This window comes from Lissotriton vulgaris, chromosome 7, assembly GCF_964263255.1.
Source record: "Lissotriton vulgaris chromosome 7, aLisVul1.2, whole genome shotgun sequence".
In the NCBI taxonomy this organism is placed as follows: Eukaryota; Metazoa; Chordata; class Amphibia; order Caudata; family Salamandridae; genus Lissotriton; species Lissotriton vulgaris.
Window position 1 is genome coordinate 1365594103 of NC_141695.1, and position 19900 is coordinate 1365614002.

Sequence of the window (19900 nt, forward strand, 5' to 3'; positions counted from 1 at the left end):
TGGCGCTCCTATGTCGATGGCGGATCTTCGAGAGAGATCTGTCAAGCGCGTTGTGGCATGCTTCTGGGCCTTGACGACGTTTGTCTGAACCGCCCGCCGCGGCATACCATGGCGTAGTGATTCAGCTTGCCACAGCGGGAGCATGTCTTCCCCTTCACCCCGCAGTCAGCCGTCGTGGGGTGATCTTCTCCGCAGTATCCACACAGTCCACCTGGTGGCAGCCTGGTCGCTTGGCGAGCCGCGGTGGGTCTTCCCTGGCGGAAACCGGTGTGTGCAGGTTCCATTTCCTCCGCTCAGACGTCCGACAGCTCGTGGTAGCGGGCCAGGACCAGGATGTCGTCCAGCGAGATTCCAGGCTGATGAAGGATCAGCTTCCACAGGAGCTTGGAGCAGGAACCCAGGATGATTTGGTCTAGTATCTCCTCCCGTTGGTCGGTGAATGTGTGTCAGCATGTGGTCATGTATCTCAGACTGTCCCGTGGCTCTACTGGTGTGTAGGAGATGATAAGCTCCTTGGCGCAGTCTGGTGGGGCAGAAAAGCGTAATTGCCAGGCCTCTGTCCGCTTTGCGCAATAGTTTCCCTTGTCGTTTATCTGTCTTTTTTTTCGTGCACCTAGTGAGTCCACAATCTTTCCCTCGTGATCCACCTGTATGGGGTGCTTCTGTTGAGCTGGTTATCCCCTGAGGCAAACGCGTGCAGGATGACCCCTAGCTAGTCTATATAAGTGGTGTGCATCACCGTAGATCCCTGCAGCCTGGGCCAGACGCAAGGGAGTTTGGTGCAAAGGCTGGGCAGGCAGCCGACCGGGCAGCTCAGTCCTGGGGCCTTATCCTCCTCAAAGGCAGGCGGGAGCCGTGCTCCTTGCCGGTATTGCACAACGCAGCACTGAAGAAGCAGTGGGGGGGGCAGTAGCAGGCGTGCTTTGGAGCCGTGCCTCGTGGCGTGTCTCTTCACTCACGCAGTGGGAACTTACCCCAGATTGCAGACAGCCACCGGGAGCGCCGCCAGCTAAAAGTGCTCCCGTTGGACAGGGAGACGCGGGACGGGCGCTGGTCGATGGGCGGTAGCAGTGAGGCAGGTGGTGCGGCTGCGGAGGCCTCGGGCGGCCAGGGCTCCATGAAACAGCAGGCACTGGTCGACGTGGAGCAGTGCGGGTGGGCTCCGAGAGCTCCCTGCAGGAACACAGTCGGCAGCACAGGAGCGGGCTAACGCGGGTTGGCTCCACGAGCTCTCAGCTTGAACCAGGCAGGTAGGCGGGCACGCGTGGGTTGCGACCGGCCTCATCGCCAATGTAGTGCGGTGGGGCCTGGTGAAGCTAGGCCACAGTAGCGCTAGGAAGTACATGAGACACTTTCACTTTTACTCTCATGGCCGGAAGACCCCGAGCGGTCTCCATCCGTTTATTTATCCCCTCGGTTCGAGCCCACCCCGAGGGGTGTGTGGATGCGTGGAAACTGCTACATTGTAGTCGAGGGCCCGGGTGGCTCTCTACATTTCCCTCCATATTAAACAATAGTAAATGTTTCACCACCCAGGCTGATATGCTGCATTGCTAAATACATATAAGGTCCCAACTTCGAGACCGATGCATTGCAAATGCTTGTTATACATTGTATGGCTTGGGCAGCAATTTAAGTAAGGGAAATGCAAGACGAGCTGGGAAGAGATAATGTCCGCCCCTTGGGAGGGGGAGGGGGAGGGAGGGACATATGGAAAGAGAGGGAGAGAGGGAGTGTTGCGATCTGGGCTGAACACAAACAAATAAAGCAGGGCCATAAAAGCAGCAAGGCCCTGCAGCCCGAGCCCCGGCGGAGGGAGAGGGAAGGAATGCCCGAGACAGTTGTGAGAAGACGCTTCTGTATGCATTCAACAGATCCAAATACTTTCTGTATCCAGTCAACAGATCCAAAACAGATCACCTCTAGGCGCTTTGAAGAATGAAGAACGTGAATGCGGTTCTTGTGAAAATGGTTTAACCAAATGCACCTGCTGTAAAAGGAGCTGCAGGTACAAACCTTCCAGGCTGGGGGCAGCATAGAAACTAAAACACCGACCTGAGGGAGCGGAGATTCGGAGAATAGCCCAATTACGTGCCAAGTAACCCATCCTACAAAGGGAGGTGTACACTGCCATCTGAGTAGCCAGGTAAAAACAATCACAAGTATGCTGCTGAATCACCAGTGGGGATGTAATCTAAGTAGGATGAAGACCCTTCTAGATCCCTGGCAGAACGGTGAAGTGAGTTACGAGTTTTGTACAGTGCAACACTACAGGGTATGCCTTGAGGCGCTTCGAGGCTAAGTGGAACTGCATTTTTTTATATAGACTACGTTAGTATATTGCTAGACGTCCTAGACATTACCAAATTAGGACAATAGAAGGAAAATTTGATTTTCCTAGGACTACACAATGTAAGTCACATGTGCAAGCTGAGACTAGAACTCAGGGTCTCCCATTGCCAAACTTAGCAACAGAACCACAGCTTTCTTTGGGTCAGTCAGTCTTAGAGACATCGGAATAAATACGTGGTATCAATCGACCGTAAGGACACCTACGTGCTTCAAACAACAAGCATGTCGCATAGCCTCTCTTTGAACCGGTGCTTCAGTCTCTTACCAGCTTGCTCTTGCGACTCCAGTGACAGCCCGCCAATTTGAGATGCCCTGAGCGCGCACTCAACAGCTGCCACCAGCCCCTCTGCCGCCTCTCGCCTGCCCGGAGTCAAGTGCGGTTGTAAAGAGCCTTCAGAGGAGCAGCAGGTGCGTGTGTGCCCCGAGCCCGCTTGTACCCAGGTCAGATGTTTACAGCTTGGTGCAGCAGGGAAACCATTCCCCGCCCCCTTGTGCAGAGTCATGACAGAGCGCTGTGCTTAAACCGTAGAAGTGAACGGAGGCAACAGCTGACCACAACGTGGCAGGAAGCACTTGTACACATATGACTGGGGGCCTGCTCGGACGGTCTAGGACAGAGACCTTCAGACTTGTTGCGGGCCTCTCTGGAAGGAGGAGGTGGGGGTATGGATGGGCACTAGGCGGAAGGGACGAGCAAGGCAAAAGAGGGGGCTACAAGAAACAGAGCTGACGGGGAGAGGCTGGAAAGGGGTATGGAAGATAGAGTGGAGAGCTGAGGGGAAATACGGAGAGACAGAGGGAGTGTGATGGAGAGAAACTGGTACAAGAGAGAACACGAGCTGAACAGAAATCTGGAGAGAGACAGAAAGAAACAAGGTCTCACAGCCGCTTGCTTATCTTTGCTTCGCGCTTTCACTGTAAGTGAAAGAGCGATGCAAAAATAAAAACGCGGTTGAAGTAACCTTATACTGCTGATTCTAAACAGATGACCACCCTTCAAGGCAGCCGTGCTGCAGAAGAGGCAGTCCAGGTGGGCCGGACGAAAGGTAGAAAGGGCAGTGGTGCAAAAGCATCATATTCAACGGAAAGCCAGCGTTTAGTAAAACGCTGACACGACCTAATGAAAATGATTGGCGGTACTCCAAATCCCCTTCTGAAATCTCCTCTCTCACTATAGATCTCGCCGAGTGAGCAGCGCATGCACAGCAACGCTAGGCGAGACCTAAAGAGGCCCTTATCTAATCCATTCATGTTGCATTAGTAGTCACGGAGGTTATGTTTGGAAGTATACTAGAAGTGACGCTAAAAGGATAACAATGAGTTCATGGACCTTGAAGTAAGCAAGTAAAATGTACCTTGATATGGACTTTAATTGTAAGACTTAAGAACCACACTGCAACTGCACCTGCAGCACTAATCGAACCTTTACCCCTGGCATTGGCAAAGCAACACCTTAAGAAAAAAAAAAACATCTTAGCAATGCAACAAAATAAAATAAAGCTTCATTGGTGTGACCTGTGAGTTACAAGTGTAAGCAAATATTTAGGGATATAAATTACAGTTTTTGCATATTATTTCATTACAAAATATATTGTTTATGTCTATATTTTAAAATGGAAAATGCAATATATTTTCTCAGATAGTGTTTTGTGCATGCAACCCCCTAAGGGTGATTCTTTAACCACGTTTAACTTCCGTTTTCTTTTTTGAGTGCTAATGCGAATGTCCTTGCTTTTCAGCCCATAGAGGAATAAATATGCATTTTGTTTGCATCTATTACAGGCCCGGCTGGCTACCTCCGCTCCGCTAGCGGAGTTTGCGCTGTTTTGCCAACTCTGCGCTCCATTGGGAATGCGGAGTTCAGGCAAAACTCCGACTCAGCAGCAGAGCGGAGTTAGCCCCTGCCCAAATCCAATTAAAAATAGAAAAAAACACTTACCTGCTCTGGCATCTCTGGACTGCCCTCCTCCTCACTGTGGTCTCTCCTCCTCGCCGTCCTCACCGGTCACAAACCCCTATGTTGTACATCTTGTGTGCACTGCGCAGGCATACAATGCAGGGGTTTGCGACTGGCCAGGATGAGGACGGCGAGGAGGAAAATGAAGGCAGGGAGTAGGACAACCCGGAGACGCCAGAGCAGGTAAGTGTTTTTTTCTATTTTTAGTAGGAGGGCGGAGCGGAGTTCCACTGAGGATTTTTTTAACTCCGTGGAACTCTGCTGAGTGCCACTATGCATACTCCACCCAGGGTTCATCTATTATTTTTGTGAGGGTGGAGAAACTGACATGGTGACACTTACTCTTGCAAGAGCAGCAGTATTAAATCCCCTTTTACTGGCTGCATCAATCCATTTTGGCTGCCTTCTGCAGAATCTAGCTACGAAGCTTGTATTAAAAGACGCCTTCCCCGCTTCCTCTTACACTCTTATTCACTCATGTGCACACACAATTTCAAGTAAATAGTTTGTATTTGATTCATAGAGGTGGTGAAGAGGTCATGGGCAACCCAGCCCTGCACAAAAACTATAAATGTTTTAATGGTTAGATTAGATAAATATCACACAAAAACCCAGCTCCAAGAAGAAGCAGAACGCTTTCACAGAGAATATTTTTTATGGCAGCAGAAGCCTCTAACACGCATAGAGAGGAATAATGGGGGCATCTGGCTGTTGTAATGCATGAAACTAATGTAGGTAAATGGTGTGCATTTCCCCCTTCTTTATGAAATACACTTTTGCAATAGATGTGTGTACTCGTAAGCCTCACACGCCCCTTAAAGAGACTTTCCATGGATCTGGCTACATTGTAAACATGGAAGGGTGACTAGAGACGGGGCTATTTGTAATATCTCTGTTTTTTTGCAGACTGTGGGAGAAAGTAAAATGTTTGTCTTTTTGTTTATTGGTTTGTTCACACAGTATGCCTTTATTGTGCTTTGAGAACAGTTAGTCACTGTAGGATCCTGCAATGAAAGATCTTGTAATAAAATGAAGATGAATTGTTCTTAGAGACTGCTATGTTTTGATACGAACCAGAAGAATCTAGTCGAAATAAACAACAGGGCACCTTGTGGGGGTTTATTAGTCACACTCGGTGAGCAATTATTGCAGTGATGGGAGTTCCGCCAGCTCATTCTCCCTGCACACAAAGGGAGGCGCCATTATTGCAGTGAGTGAGAAGAGAGGAGTCTTGCCTTATAGGGAAACATACGCTTATCATGACTTCCAATGATAAACATCCTCCTCCTTATTCCCATTACCAGCCTATTGAAGTGTGGCAAATGAAGCGGCAGCAAACCTTTCTTGTATCAACCCGACACACAAAGTAAACAAAACAGGAACACTTATCACTACAATCCAAACAAAAACCCAAGCAGAAACAGCGCTGCCTAGGTGAGAACTAAAAGAATAGTGCACACAAAGTAACATAAATAACAAAAAGAATAAGACCGCATGTAACAGGGGCAGTCTCCAAGGAAGGTTCCAAAACATGAAAAGGAGGGACTAATTAAGCAATTCACCAAACAAAAGCAGGCATTTTCAATGGGCACAAACAGGAACCAATCAAAAAGATGGGAGGTGTTTACATCCCAGATTTTAGACACAGCATTTCCCTAAGAGACAGCGCTGGTAGCGCATGCGCTGCCTAGGCTCAACCTAAATAGGGTGATGGAATGAGGGAACATGACAGGCAAAGTGAAAGTGCAAACAAGAAAAGAGAATGAGCAGAAAAGGAAACACCGGGAAAAGAAAGAAGGGAAGAGTAAAAGTTAAACACTGAACAGGAGAGAGAAAAAGGATATAGAATGGGGTGGTCAAGTGAAAAAAAGTATGAGCAGGAGAGGGAAGATAAGAACAGCAGATAGGGAATGAGAGAACGGTAGATTGAAGGAGGGAATAAGATATGGAAAGAGAGCAGAAGAGAAGTAATGAAAAAAAGAAGAGATCTGAGATTCCTCTTAAAAGGGGCACGAGAAGCAGGGGCATAACTCAGGACCCCATAGGCCCCCAAGATGCAGAGGTGAGGATTAGTAGGCACCCCGTCCAGTGGGACCTCCAGGGTACTTCTATCGTGACTGCCTTTCCTGTGTGTTTTACAATCATTTAGTATTTCCTGTGAGCAGACAATAAAACGCCATGCTGGCAGGGCTTCCAAACCAAGGGCCAAAACAGCTAGTTTTATTTAATTGTACAATTTGCTCTGAAGGAAGCCTGGCTAGGGCCGGTCATAAGGCTGAATCCGGCCTTCTGAGTGCATTTTGGGAGTGGATGGAGCCCTCTTGACAGTGGGTTGGGTGCATTTAGACCATAAATACTCACAAACATTTGCCTAGGGGCCACAAAGTATGGTCTGTGGTGTGACAGAGGGTCTCACTGATGCCAGCAGGGTGTTGGGAGGGGGTTTGGGTGGGTATGGGATTGTTTAAGGTGGCGGTAGGGGAAGCGGAGAATGTGCATCGGTGGCTGAAAAGGCTATTGTGAAAACAGAAAACCTGGGATCAATCACAGCTTTCTTCTTAGCTAAACAGTGTGATCCTGGGCTTTTTTTTCACTTTGCCTCCTTTTACTACATTATGGCATATAAGAGGACCTCGAAATAATTTAGTTTAGAATGTTAGCTGCACAAAACATTTCCCTTTGTTTGATTATAATGCTGTCCACATATACTAGCAACCTAGGCCACCCAGAAGGTGCACATGACGTCTGACTTGCCTCTTAGTTCACTATTTTCATTGTTGTCAGGGTGGGGTCGGAAGCTTGAATTTTTCCAAGTTCATGTTTGAAAACGATCACTTTAAAAAATACCTCTCAATGCAGTGGCATAGTAAAACACTTCTACATGTAAATGAAATACCCTTTTTTGAATTTTGTTGAAACCTAATCCTATATTTACACATTTATTGTAAGATGTCATTAAAAATAGAGGTGTTCCTAAAGTTAAGTGGTGCAAGGCACCACCTTTGTTACTTCATAACTTCAGTTAACCTGCTAAAAAACACCCGTTTATTTACCTTTATTTTCTGAATATTAGTGCTCATGCAAATAGTGCAAATAAATAGCAGCCCAGGCTGCTGTTTGCCAGGGGGCCGCATGTAAAGGTCAAAGGGCCGCAAGCAGCCCCAAGCCGTACTTAGAATATCACTGGTCTAGACCAGCTTCTCCAAGAGCAGCTTGAGAGCTACTAGTACTACTTTGTTTGGTTGACCTAATACATGTATACCAAATTGAGAATGTGTATTTGAGACAAAATGTGATGTACATGGCTTTTAGGATTCTAAAGAGTGTGACCATGCAATTTGTGGAACCCGGGAATGTTTGGGTCCAATCAGAAAGGTGTTAAAAGAAGAAGGACAGATGCCTACCAGCGCTATAATGCCTGTGTACTTGACAACAAGATTAATTAATGTGATTGACTTGCCAGCTGTCAGTTTTTTCACCTCAATTGATCTAAGTCATCCTGAACCGACCCTCTGGGGTCCTTAAGGCTCCCTTACTGCAACTGTGCTGAGGACTACCCGTCCCAGGGAGCTGTCAACATGGCCTTTCAACTTTAGGCGCCAGGAATAGGTTGCCCCTCCCTCTCCCCTTTCCTGAGGAAGACCCGCAAGTAGAGGATAAAGCTACCTCTTGCACCATAAGTCGGGTTGAAACGTCAACACCTACCCTTAACCAAAGGTCTGTACCTATGACAACTCCACCCTCTTTTTGAACAGATGATATTTCTCTGCTACATTCTCTACAAATCATTATGAATTATTGATTAAAGGAAATCTCTTTAACAGGCCACAACCAACTGGTGCTAAATTCTATAACCAGTTGCATATGGCAAACCAGTGTAATTTCTGTTTGAACTATTTCCATTCTATGCCTCTTTTCAAGTTTTCACCTCACATGAGCACTTCCTTCTCACTACCTTTTCTTTTTAAGCAACCTCTTGACAATCACATGTTTGGTAATGCAATAACCTTCGTGATTTGTTTTATAAATAAAGTAGACCATCTCTCGTAAAATACAGTGGTTACCTTATTCTTTTCTCAAGGTGCATAATTGTATCCGTACTGTTTGCTTGACATATTGCTGTATGCCTGTTAGAAATGGGGATTTCCGGTTGGCTAAGGCTTGCGCCAAAGCCAGGCAGAAACCACCACTCTAGTCAGGGCGTTACACGCCAAAGATAACCCCTGCTCACCCTCTAGGTAACGTGACACGAGCAGTAAGGCTTATCCCGGAGGCAATGTAGGTTACGTATTTGTGCACGCGCACCCAGCAACAACATCCCAGGCCCCCCACAAAAGGAACTCCACACAAGGTTATATATAAAAATAGCCTTTGTATTATACCAAACACATTAGATAATAAACACTCAATTTACACTGTGCAAACCGGCACAGGCAGAATTTACAGGGGATTATATGTACAGGACAGTGCCACATGGACCACTGTCAGGAATAAGCACTTGGTAGAACTAGCACTTAGAACATAGAACAATTGTAGCATGAAATAGCAAATGTAGCACACAACCAGTAACCACTGGTAAAAGATAAGTACCGCCTACGCAATCCTAAACACCTTAGGCAAATATCACGCAGGGAACCATGAGCTCACAAGTATAACTCATACTAGATAAAACAACCTCCTAAGCATAAACATATGTCTAGAGGTATCAGAACACAGGGTGCGCCAAGCACACTACATACAGTACATTTCCTAATACCCAAAAAGCAATAGCACATGAATCATAACAGCACATAAATCACATTAGGGTCCAGGTTGCGTCACTGCGCCAAAACCTAAACGTAGCAGCTGCCCACTACTTGCTGGGCAGCTGAGCACAAGAACAGGGCCTAAACCCTGCAGCTGGCACTAAGTGCTGCACAGCTGTGGAAGGCCAAGGTAGGGGCGAAGGAGTGCGACTCACTCCTGAGTCCAAAGACATGTCCCTAGGAAGGAAAACCTAAACGTAGCAGCTGCCCACTACTTGCTGGGCAGCTGAGATCTCAAAACTGCGACTTGGGCTTTCACTGGCCCTCTGGAGCAAAGGCTGGTCCAACTGAGCCATCTGTGCTCGACAAACAACATGTGCCCTCATGAAGCGCACTGGCGCTTTAAAAATGAAATATGCCCACAAATGGTTGGAGCCCTCTAGGCTCTAGCAATAACTGGGGCCTCGGTGGAGCCATGGCTCTAAACAATAATGGGCGTGGGAGCCTTATGGGCTCTGAAGAAACAAAGGCCCTCGCATTGGGGGAGCGGTTCCCTGCAAGCCCGGGCAGCTCTACCACCAAAACTGCCCCCAGCACTGCAAAAACGGAGCCCCACTCACCTGGACTCCTGGTGCGATGTCTCCGCTCTCTCGGGTCCCTTGGGGCTCTTCTACGCCGGGGAGCTCCACTCTCCGGTGCGGCAGTAGCGCTTTGCGGGGCTCTCTCACCACATGAGAGCCCCGCCTTCACAAGGCGCCCGGCCCGATACCCCCGGTCTTCACCCGGTCCCCATCTCGGGGCCGGGACTTTTTCAAATGGGGCCCACAAGGCTCCGGGTCTTCCTGCGGCCACTCGGGGAGGCGGGGTAGGCTCCCGGCCTCCCCATGCAACACCAGCTTCTCTTTCCGGCAGCGCGGGTGGGCAGGCAGCATCTGAAGAACCGGGCCTAGAAGGGCCTGGCAGCGCAGGGCACGCCTGAAATCTCCGAGTTCACCTGCCTTGTTGTACAGAGACACAGAATACTATGTTAGCGTAGAAAACCAAATTTATTAGCCGCAGCTCTGCACAGTTGTCCCAGAAGTACAACAATATTAGGTTCTCAGGAGACTGCCACTTCACTTCGTGGCTCACAGTCTTTTATAACCATATACACTCACAAAAGAAAAACACTCCCCATGCACCAAATATTAGCCAATAGGAAAACATTCAAAACAAGACATCATGTAACCAGAACGTCCCCCTTGAGTCGTGTTTTTTCCCAACCCCATAAGTTAATCAATGACAGGACCTATAGGTCAATCAGTATTGGCAGGACGTGTTTGTGTGCTTCAAAGGACAACTTGAGAAATAGGATAATGCAGGGAAAGAATACCGAAGGTCAACAAATAAGATAAGGCAGGGAAAGAATACTGAAGGCCAACAGATAGTTGGGACAAGGATTAGTCAGTCTAGACAAGGATTAGTTAGTTTGGCTAGTTCCTGAAATTGGCTTCACAACAAGGAAGGGGGGTTATTTGACACGTAGCAGTACAAAGGGCAAAAACACTTGGTTTGCCAAGCTGCCTGAGTGAGGGCAACATAAAATGGCAACGGAATACAAAATGGAGTTGAAACTGAATTACCTCACATCTCCGGTCTCCCTCTCCATACGGGAAACCAGAAAAGCACACAAAGGCTTCCCCCAGGCTGGGGGAAGCGGAACAAAGGGTCACCAGTCCCCGCCCACCTCCACTACTTCCGGGTCGCGGCAGGCAGCGGCCCGGCAACGTGTCAACAAGCAGCTCAGGGCTGCAGCAGTGATTTCTCCGGCTGAAAAGAGGCGCCCAGGGAGGCAAGCCTTCCCCTGGGCCCCAGCAGCAGCACGCCCCTGGTAGATTCAAGTCAGGAAACAAGAACATTTAACATGAGGTCACAGCCTCTTTTTATACACAAATTCCCTTTGTCTCTAGGGTGCAGGGTGGGGGGAAAAACCAGACGCAGCTGGTTCTGGAGCACTCTGTTGCTCAGCCCCTCTCCCTATTCACAAGACAGGCTAGGGTCATCAGTCGCACCACAGGGGGCGGAGCCAGCATTGTGGAGGGAAAGCCCAGCCCTATTCAGGTCCTAGGTGCAGCGCCTCCCTGCCATCAACATGCAGATCTCCCCATTCACCACCGGGGCAGACCCATCCTGACTCATGGAGCCAGGCATACCAGCCAGCTCAAGCCAATCACAAGCCAGACAGTCAAATCACATTAACTGCACAGACATGCCAACTTCTAGAAGTGGCACTTCCACACTAGACACATGAACGCCGCACACATCATCGCGCAGAATTTAATCACACGAGTCCGCACATACCAAACTCAACCTTGCACTCCCCACGCATCAGGAATTACCATGGACACACACATTCCTCATGCATTCCTATGGGAGGGCAGGCCAATCTCACACACGCACTCAGAGAACGCACGCGCTTTACACTGCGCCACAGTGCTAAAGTGCGCAAAGACCAGAAATCACTATAATGATGTAACATTAAAAGGCAAAAAGTTCAGGGGTGAACCTGCCAGAAGGGCCAAGTCCATCAATGCCTCAAACTATAAATGTATTTAATTGCCTTGAATGCATGTGCAAATGAGTCCTAGGACCATTTGTTGTTCTATACCGTATGATACCCATGTCCACGGACAGTAAACAGGTTACCCCATTAGTTTATAATGATGACAAGGCATTTGGCACTTGGTGTCCAGAACCAGCTGTCTCATCTTGAGTATTCTGCAGTGGTCTGAAGATCACTTCTGGCCTACTAGGCCCCTTTCTGGGGACCACATCTTGAGTCAAGTTCTAGAGGTCATATGTAGGATACTACGTTCTGGGGTGGAGGCCATATCTCCATTAAGTTCAGTTGCAGAGGCCACTTCTGGAGTATTTTTTGTGGACAGTTTTGGAGGCCGCATTTCATATATATTTTTCACAGACCCTGAGGGTTACTTCTGCAGTATTGTATTCAGTTTTGGAGGCCACAAGTATAATGTACAGTACCAGGGAAGCTTTTGAATTATTCTATCCACAATGGTGTTGTGAACCCCTGTTTTATCAGCTTAAGTGGGGTGATGTTGACACTAGAAACACCAATTATTTATGAGCTTTTCTGTTTGCAGCTTGTAGTGTCTTATAGATATGAATGGCTGGACACTACTGGTCCCTGATGGATTGTCTATGAGAATGACGTAATCATTTGGGTGTGTCTGGTGTAAGGCTTTTGAAGAAGGTGAAGGCCCTACAGAAATTTCAGTAACAGTCGGCCCAGAACCTGCTGGAAGGCCAAATAAGAGTTACTGCACCGCAACATAACACAGAGCCAGCCTACATATGGCATCATAGCGATCAAGGTAGCAACAACCAGATGCAGAGAAGCACAGAAGGCCAAGATAGCCAGGTGTAAAAAAAGCCCACCAAACGCAAAAGCATCCAGGGACCAAGAAAACGCTAAAGACAGTGAAAACTAGGTATGATGCAGAAAACAGAGAGTGGTGATGAACAAGTATGTGAGATGAAGCAGTCACTCACCGCTAAAAAGGAAAAAGAGGCCATACAGCATCAGCTTGGCTGCTCCGACTCCAGAGCTTATAGATGGTATGAATGTAGCAGGTCCTAGTGGGCAGCAGATGGCACCAGAGCAAGCCCGACTCTCCACAGCTGGAAGTTCCACATGTAGTTATGATGCCGCCATCTTCCTAAAAACATCTATTCCATTCGATACCGCCAAAAAACAGAATATTGGCACCAGATGGACAACCTGGATTGAAACATTAGGTGATTTCATCAATGTATTAAAATATCCTGATGACAAAAAGATCATCAAATACTTAAATAACCTTGCAGGTGACAGAGTGATAGAAGCAACAAAGGATACAATGAGCCATTGAAATATCTTAATGTCAGATTAACGCAGCATTAGGAATCAAGTTCAATCCAATGCCAAACGTAGACTATGAAAGTATGAAAGGTACATCTTCAACCATGCCTGGCAACAAGTTGAAAAAATAATGAATAAGTTTGCTGAAAGACTTGAGGCCCTCATAAAGCATTGCAAGTTCAAAGAATTCAATGATGAAGAAACAATCCATATCAGAGTCATTGATGGTTGCCTTCCTGACTCATTCAGATGATGCATGCTGTGCGAGGCACTGAGTCTGGAGAGGGTGCCTCATGCCTGCGAGGGCAGAACAACATGGGGATCGACAAGCTGCCAATATGGAAGCTGGAGTAGCTCAGAGAGATTCAGCATTGCACATGGTAAGTAAGCAGAGACACAAGGCAGAGGGTCACACAAAGTGATGGCTCAGAAAAAGAAGATTTTGTGTTTCCGATGTGAACTATCCTTTCTGCATGAAGGTAGATGTCCCACCATTGAACAAACATGCAAAGACTACAGGAATTAATTAATTAATTGTGGGTTTATATAGTGCTAGGATAGACTCCCGGAGGAGTATCTCCGCGCTTCGACCGCTGCGAAACCCTTCCTGGCTTCCCTGAGAGATGGTCCCTTAATGGGTATCTCCAGGGTGAGACCAGGCATCCCCGGCGGTCTGGTGGGGCCGTTAGTGCAGATGAGGCAAGCTTATGCCCAGAGTTGCCGAGTGTGATCGCTGATCAGAGTGGGCACCGAGGCGAGAGAATTATCGAGTCCGCTGACCCTGGTCCAGAAACCTGCCGCGTCGGGAATCGAACCCTGGTCCCGGGCCGTCCTCTGCTCTCGGGTCTGCCGCCTCTAACCGGTGAGCCACACTACTGCAGGAAAGAGAAACATTTTGTAACAGTTTGCAAAGCAAAAAAGGAACTTACTATGTCACTTCGAGAAGACAAAATGGACATCAGAAAGTTCCAAAAATCCTCTAGCCACACTGACATAAGCAGTGATTCTCATACTCAGTTTCAGCACTGCTGCAGACATGGGTCTGAGTTCCATCAACCGGAACATGAATGCACATGTAAGTCATTACCCTTCATTGCTTCACAGACTAGGAAAGCTTAACACCATGAAAGTGCAACTTCATATCAATGAGGACATTCATCCTGTAGCTCAACAAAATTGTCAAATGGCTTTTCACTTGCAGGAAGTAGTTGAGAAAGTACTGGAAACACTATTAAAGCATGATATCATTGAATGCTCTACTGGCCCGACACCATGGGCTTCACCTATAGTGGTAGTGTCTAAAAAGGACAATGGAGGTGCTGTACGCATCTGTGTTGAAATAAGCCAAGCTATAAAGGCAATTGAGAGAGAACAACATCCAGGTCGCACATTGCAGACATGACTCCACAGCTGAATGGCGCCAAATTATTTTCTCGTTTTGATCTGAACAAAGGGTATCATCAACTCGAACTGGACGAAAACTGCAGGTATATTACCACCTTTTCAACCCATGATGCTTTGTTCAGATATAAAAAACTACGCTTGAGGTGTCGGCAGGCTGCAGAACTTTTTCAGGATGTCATTCACTGCATAATGCAGCCTGTCACAAATGATTTTAATTATAGCGATGATATACTGGTGTTTGGGACCACTTGACAACATGACAAAGGTCTTACAAGTCAAGTCAAGTCAAAGATCTTTATTCGGAATAAAACATCCATAAAAGTGCATTACACGATACAATGACAAAGAATACACTGGTGTTTGGGACCACTTGACAACATGACAAAGGTCTTACACCAGTATGCTGCTTTCTGGCTGACGTCGGTCTCACTTTGAACACAGAAAAGTGTGAGTTTCACAAAATAAAACTCAAATTCTTTGGGCATATTTTTTCTGAAAAATGTATGACCCCAGATCCAGCTAAAGTACAAGCCTTGTTGTCCACTACTCAACCACCAGATGTTACCATGCTGTGATCTGTGCTTGGCATGGCCAGTTACTGTTTCAGGTATACCTTCCTGATTTTGTGACTGTCGGCGCCCCGTTGAGAGACTTGTTTAAATCAGTAATACTCTAAGTACGTCCCGGGGCCGCATGTTGACCTTAACTTGTGGAGCCCTGGCCAACAGCAGCACAGGGCTGCTGTTTACTCGATTCAATAATAACATTTTAAAAAATGCTAAATAAACGGGCAAAAATGTATTTGAAGGTTAATTGAAGTTAAAGAAAGGAAGTAACTAGGGTGTCCTGCACTGCTAAACGTTAGAAATACCTTCTTCATTTTTAAAGACATTCGGCAGCAAAAGTGTAAAAGTATGATAAAGTCTTTACAAAATTAAAAAAGTGATTTCTTTAACATGCACAACAGTTTCACTTTACTACATCAGATTATATCAGTGCATTGACAGGTAGCCGCGAGGAGCTTGTGTCTGGAGCCCGGGGAGAGGAGACCAGCCTGATTGCAGCAGCAGTGGGGCAAACTACAACGCCCATCAATACCAGCGCCTGGAGGTGCTTGAAAATGCTGACGCTGGCCCCCAGTGCGGTACAGGTGCAAGGAGCTTGTGGGGGAGAGGAGACCAGCGTGACTGCAGCAGCAGTGGGGGCAAACTACAATGCCCATCAACCCCAGAGCCCATAGGAGCTTGAAAACGCTGACGCTGGCCCGCAGCGCAGTATAGCCGCGAGGAGCATGTGTCTGGAGCCTTGAGAGAGGAGACCAGCGTGACTGCAGCAGCAGTGGGGGTAAACTACAACGCCCATCAATCCCAGTACCTGGAGGCGCTTGAATATGCCGACGCCGGCCAGCAGCACTGGACGCGCGAGAGGACACGCCCGTGCAGTGCCCGTCGGAGCCTGGGGAATGCTGGGCTGGGCCCCCCCTCTGGCACTTGACATCTGGAGTAAGGTATTTTCATTCGTTCTATCTATTGAACCCCTTATTTAAAATGGGAAGAAAGAAGACAGCTGTGGATAAAACAGGGAAGGAAGAGTGGCAACACTTGATGCATTCCTGACTAGAGCTGCAAGTGTCCTATTTCACGACATAGAGCTCACAGAAAGGCGCTTGTCCATGGAACCACTCTTGCTAGCTAATAGATCATCCCCAGGCAACATTGTGGAGATTGTTCCCTTGTCCCCCGGTTTCCAATCACCTGATGACCTTCCACCTGGTCAAAGGGAGATCCTAACAAATACGTGATCACCTTCTACACCCCCCTCGAGGTGTAGTGAATCGCCAACTCGCATTAGTGTGGTCAATCCTGCCCCCTTAAAACAACGAAAAATGCGTGGAATTGCCAAACCAAAACAAGCTAAACCTGCAAGAGTGACCTAACCCAGGGCAGTAAATGCAAAACCAGCTAACCTAGACACTGTAACATTGCAAGCTTTACCACGTACAAGCCCCACGCACGAGAGTTAGAGGTGGACAACGACTTTTGTGTAGAAGTCACCAAACGAATGACCACTTTTCTTGATCCTATTCTTTTTTAATTGACAAAGATTGAAGAAAAATTAGCCGCCCTTGAGTTTCAATTTACATCTGTACCTTCTTTAATCCAGAATACAGAATCTACACACACATGCATGGCTAATCCACAGCAAAATGCCTGTGCCTGCGTGGATGTGATCACTCTACCATCTTCAAGTATCCCCCCAGGTACAACCATAATGGAGGGTTCATCACCTCTACTGCATGAGCAACTCCGACCTCAACCACCAGCCCAATCCTCACTAGTCATGGAAAAACACAAAGTGACACACAAGGCAAACCGGAATGCAAAAGGGCCACAGGGACCAAGAATGGCACCGCATCCACCAGGAACAGACCATCTACCTGCAACAAGGGAAGCTAATTCCCATTAACAATCCCTCCATCTTCCACCAGCAGCTTCCCCCTTAGTGCTGGTGCTGACTAATGTCCCCCTTTTGCCTTCCAATCAGCGGGAATCGACCATGCAGTTTATGGACAAATACCTGCACTGGCTATCTAGCCAATCCATAAACTTGGGTATGGGCAGTCATAAGTTAGCAGCTGCGGTGCGTCCATTGGGGCGTAGGGGCGTAGCCCCACTAAGCCCTGGACGCGCCGTGGCACTGCTAAGCTAAGATTAATAAATATAGCTGCAAACGCAGTGCGGGAGTGACACGGATCATGACATGATTCATGTTGTCATGACAATGCCTGGTAATGGTGCGGCCGGAGTGCGCAGGGGGTGGGCGGGGCTGCTGGCCTGCTGCAGCTGCTTGAGTGACAGTCTGCAGCAGGCCAGCAACTGTGCGCATGAGACTGCCGGGCTGAGACTGCCCGCGCATGCTCCGATGCCATCAAAACACTTCAGGAATACAGAAGGGGCCGGGGGTGCGGCTTTAGCCGCGCCGGGTTTGAAAGGCTGCCCAGGGCAAGGACACATTTAGCCCCCCTAGCCAATCCTGGTGCTGCATGCAGCGCCAGGATTGGCTGCCACCGCGCAACATCCATTATTGGATGCCGCGCGTGGGTGGGCGGGGGCAGAGTGGCGCGACCCGGGCAGGAGGAGAAGCCCCGGCGAGAGCCCCAAGTGCAAGTGTGAGGACTTTTGGGCCCAGACTGAGGCGGCGCGAGCGCGACAGATGTCTCCGGTCATTTACTACATTGCCAGTACGTGGGCCCGGGTCTCGGTTTCCCCTCACTTCTCTACGGTCCTCCCGGCGGGGGAACAACAGGAGGCACATTGCAGCCGACAATGAAACCTTGGCAGCTAATTGCAGCCGTGGGAGATGCCCTTCAGGTAAGTCAGTCAGGATAAGGAAGCTTTAAACATTGTAATGGAGGGCTGGGACTCGGGAGTAGGGAGGGGAGGGGGCGCGAGTGATGCAAAGTACATCCAGTGTCAGTGACAGGGATGCTGGGATAAGGGACCGGAGGGGGTCTTTGATTTGAGGTGATATTTTTGCACATGTGCACCTTAGTATCCAAGATTTTTTGAGTGTCCAAGAATGTGGCATGATAGCTAGGATTTGTGGGTAGGATAACCACTCAGAAACTATTGCTGAGAAAATGCTGCCAAAGAAAAAAACAGCTGTCGTCGTCTAGAATTAAGGATACATGAGTGTACATTGTGGTCTGAAAGGGGAGCTCCCTGTATAGTTTCTATTTGCATTATTATTTTAGCAATCGTATGAATGGTCTCCTTGCCAGGTAGGTAACTCCCCCACCACACACCTCCGCCTGTGCCGCCCTGCTGCTGCTGGTTAGTGCTCTTGCCTCTGTCCCCCACTGCCTCCTCGTTGCTGTGCCAGTTTTTCCTGTTGTTGCCCTTTTGCCCTCTGCCTTCTGTTCCCCTCGTGTGCCTGATTCTGTGCCCATTTTGCCTTCTGTTTCCCCTTGTGTGCCCCATTTCCCTGCGCCCCATTGTTTTGCCTTCTGTTTCCCCTTGTGTGCCCCTGATTCTGTGCCCGGTTCTGTGTCCCTCGCCACTCCCGTTCCCCTCCACTGCGTCCCCTGCAGCCCCGCCCCCCTGACTGACCATTTGCTGGCCCTGCCTCCCGCCTCCCGCCTCCCGCTTCCCAGCAGCTCCTCCCTCACTCCCACCTCCCCATATATGGCGGCCTTTCCCGAGTTAAATATCCCAGAGTATGCCCCAAAAAAGTTTTAATTTAGTTGCCAAACTATTTCCATTGATGTGCTGAATTTCTTAGGCAGGACCCGCACAGCGCAGTGTTAATGTGTTCACAGTTTCTCCTTTGCTGTCTAGGCATTTCAAACAAATGTGAGTAGGCAGTGTGCACGTTAAGGAATTGAAACTGTTCTCCTTTACTGTTGGAATGAAGTAAGATCTTTCCCAAAATGAAGGTAGCCTACGTGGTTTCCCCCTTTCTTTGCTTTGTGTGATCAATTGCACCTTTTTCCATTAAAACAGCTACTTCTTAGTACCTCGTGCAAACAGGTTGTATTTTTGTAAAAATAATTATACAGGTTAAAATATCCTGGCTAGCTGGTGTGGGTGCTTGTGCAGGTGATCATGGGAAATTCCTTTTCTATTTTATGAACTTTAAAGTATTATTAGGGTTTGGTGTTCCATAAGGACGCACCAGATCGTGATGCAGAATTGTGGAAACTCCTCCAGTGTCATTGGAGTGTTTTTTTGACTTTTCCAAAGACAACTACGAGAGCCCCCCTCCTCATTGGAAGTTGATTGTTTACCGAAGGTTTAGCTTATCCAAATGCTCTGCCATCATGCTCTGCCATCATACATGGGTTTGAACAAGTTCTGGAAGGTTCTGAGCAGCATTCCTGTTCATTTCAGGTACATCATGGAGCTGGTTACCAGTGTCCAATGGAGGTTTTTGGAGTTATCTAGCATTTCTAACTATTAGCTACATTTATATACAATTACACATAAAATGTGTATACAGAAACATAACAGATGCAGTTGAAATTGTTATCCTGGATTTCACCAGGGTTACAAATTGCCTTAACGTCTCTACTTTGGAGACCCGGAAATGGGTTTGTCTCAAGTGTAAGAATGGTGTTTATTTCAGTGAACCAGGGCTTTCATTGAGATATGTACCAAATAATGTGCCATATGGACTGAATCATTGGTGGTATGAGGTGTGAAGCAGGAGGAATACTAATGCCCAAGCAGTCATTTCATACTTCTCAGAGGTGCACCGAGTCAACCAAAAACACATCACATAAAGGTGTGTCCAATAACCCACTGATTCAAACCTTTGCTACTAGAGGTACAAGGATCTTAATAGTGGCAACGTGTACTATCCAACTGCTGCCCTGTCTGATGTGCTGTTCCAAACATCACTTTTAATCTGGTAATATCACCTTCGAAAGGAAGCGTTCTAACTAGATGTAAAACATGACCTGCCACTATTGAACAGGAACCGGATGGGATCCACACTTTAAAAACAAGTCTGATTATTAAATACAGGAGCCTTCACTGTTAA